Below are 2,500 nucleotides of genomic sequence, written 5' to 3' on the forward strand. Positions count from 1 at the left end.
TTGTCGCTTCGTTACACAGATTGTAGCTTGAAGTTACACTAATTGTAGCTTCAAGTTACTCTAATTGTGGCTTCAAGTTACACTAATTATAGCTACAAGTTACCCTAATTGTAGCTACAAGTTACACTAATTGTACCTTCAAGTTGAACTAATTGTACCTTCAAGTTGCACTAATTGTACCTTCAAGTTGCACTAATTGTACCTTCAAGTTGCACTAATTGCTGCTTCAAGTTGCACTAATTGTAGTTTCAAGTTGCACTAATTGTAGCTTCACATGTGACAAGATACACAAATTGTCACTTCACGTGTGTCAAGTTACACAAATTGTCGCTTCACATGTGTCAAGTTACACAACGTGTCGCTTCACATGTGTCAAGTTACACAAATTGTCGCTTCACATGTGTCAAGTTACACAAATTGTCGCTTCACATGTGTCAAGTTACACAAATTGTCGCTTCATATGTCTCAAGTTGCGCCAATTGTTACTTCAAGTGTGTCAAGTTGCACCAATTGTTACTTCAAGTGTCAAGTTGCACCAATTGTTACTTCAAGTGTGTCAAGTTGCAACATTTGTTACTTCAAGTGTGTCAAGTTGCAACATTTGTTACTTCATGCGTGTCAAGTTGCAATATTTGTTACTTCATGCGTGTCAAGTTGCAACATTTGTTACTTCATGCGTGTCAAGTTGCAACATTTGTTACTTCATGCATGTCAAGTTGCAACATTTGTTACTTCATGCATGTCAAGTTGCAACATTTGTTACTTCATGCATGTCAAGTTGCAACATTTGTTACTTCATGCATGTCAAGTTGCAACATTTGTTACTTCATGCATGTCAAGTTGCAACATTTGTTACTTCATGCATGTCAAGTTGCAACATTTGTTACTTCATGCGTGTCAAGTTGCACCAATTGTTACTGAAGTGTGTCAAGTTGAACCAAATGATATTTCAAGCGTCAAGTTGCACTAACTGTTAGGTTAAGTGTGTTAAATTACACAAATTGTCACCAAGTATGTCAAGTTGCGCAAACTAATACTTCAAGTGGGTCATGCTACACAAATAGATACTTTATTTCTATTCATTTTGAGTATCAAATACTGCTAAATCACCGAGTATCACAATGTGACATTACACAAAAACTTTAAAAGTGTCCGTTTACATAAAAAAAAAAAAAATCTTATCAAATTACACAAAATGCCACTTCATTTGAGCCAAAGTAACATGCCAGCCTTATCGAAATACATACAATATCACTTTAAATGTTTCCGATTACACACAAGTCATTTAACGTGTCAATGTACACTAAATATCTCTTCCAAAGTGTCAGATTACCATAAATATTACGCTAAAAGTAACTTTAGACCCGACAAACTACATCGAATGTTATTAAAGTTGCACCATAAGGCACAATATGGCCCTTCAAATGAGCCAAATTACATTAAATGTACCATTTATGTGTTAAATTTCAAAGTTACTTCAAACTTAAAATGCTCTCGAATTCATAATGACAGTCTAAATATTTCAAAGTTTCATAACCTAATTTCACAAAAGTCAAATTAGACACGAACAATTCCAACATCAATTGACAAAGTATCACTTCGAATGGGTTAAGTGTGAAATGCTGAATGTCGTATACGATCAAAGGAATTACGAATGGTCCTTCACCGAGTAGGAGTTCTCTGCTGTATAAAATCAGGAAAGCAGTCATCTAAGCAACAAATCCCATTTCAATTATACAAATTACTACTTAAATTCCTTCAAAACCTGCAGCCTCAATCTCACTTAAGTCAGATTACTCAAAAGCGTTCACTAAAACAATTCAAATCACAATGCCACTTAATATGTCAGATATCATAAATAGTTACTTTAAATATGTCAAATTGTACAAAATATAACTCCAGACGTCAAATCACACAATGCATGTATCAAACTAAACAAATGACCATTTAATTATTCTTAATAATAGTGTTACTTTAAGTGTAAATTACTGTCTCGCTTTACATATAATAAACAGACAATACAAAAATGCAAACCTACATTAAAATACACATCCAAATACCTTAAATCCCCTTATTCGATGCACAAATAAAACAACATTAAGCAGAATTGTTAAACTGTACGAAGACTGAAGAGGAAGGATACACTTTGGATTCAAGATTCAAGAAATCTTCATTTAGTTTTAAAATTTTGCCTTGAAATTACAGGATCATCAGGCAACAAAATGTTAGACTACTAGGTAGGTATGATTTGGAATTTCGGCCTTGACAATGGGACACTTTCGAAATTCTTTGGCATGAGACAATTACATAGCATTCACTTGCAAAACAGAATTTACACGGAAAAATAAAACTAGTTTAATTTGCTGGTAAAGCTCTTTAGATGTATACCACCGAACAATTAGCCCGGTTTTAATTTCACTGAGCAAGATATATAAATTCTTTCACCTGCACTGCACATTTTCTAGACACCAGACCGATAAGAGCCTAGTCAGGAATTGCG

The 2,500-nt window shown here is 34.1% G+C and overlaps 1 protein-coding gene across 2 annotated transcripts in view; it reads right to left on the reverse strand.

The window, feature by feature from the left end:
* The window catches only part of LOC137631453 (uncharacterized), a 39,486-nt gene that overhangs the window by 36,519 nt on the left and 467 nt on the right, over window positions 1-2,500 (reverse strand). The gene's annotated exons all lie outside the window — the stretch shown is intronic.

Source organism: Palaemon carinicauda, chromosome 39, assembly GCF_036898095.1.
Source record: "Palaemon carinicauda isolate YSFRI2023 chromosome 39, ASM3689809v2, whole genome shotgun sequence".
NCBI classification, from domain to species: Eukaryota; Metazoa; Arthropoda; class Malacostraca; order Decapoda; family Palaemonidae; genus Palaemon; species Palaemon carinicauda.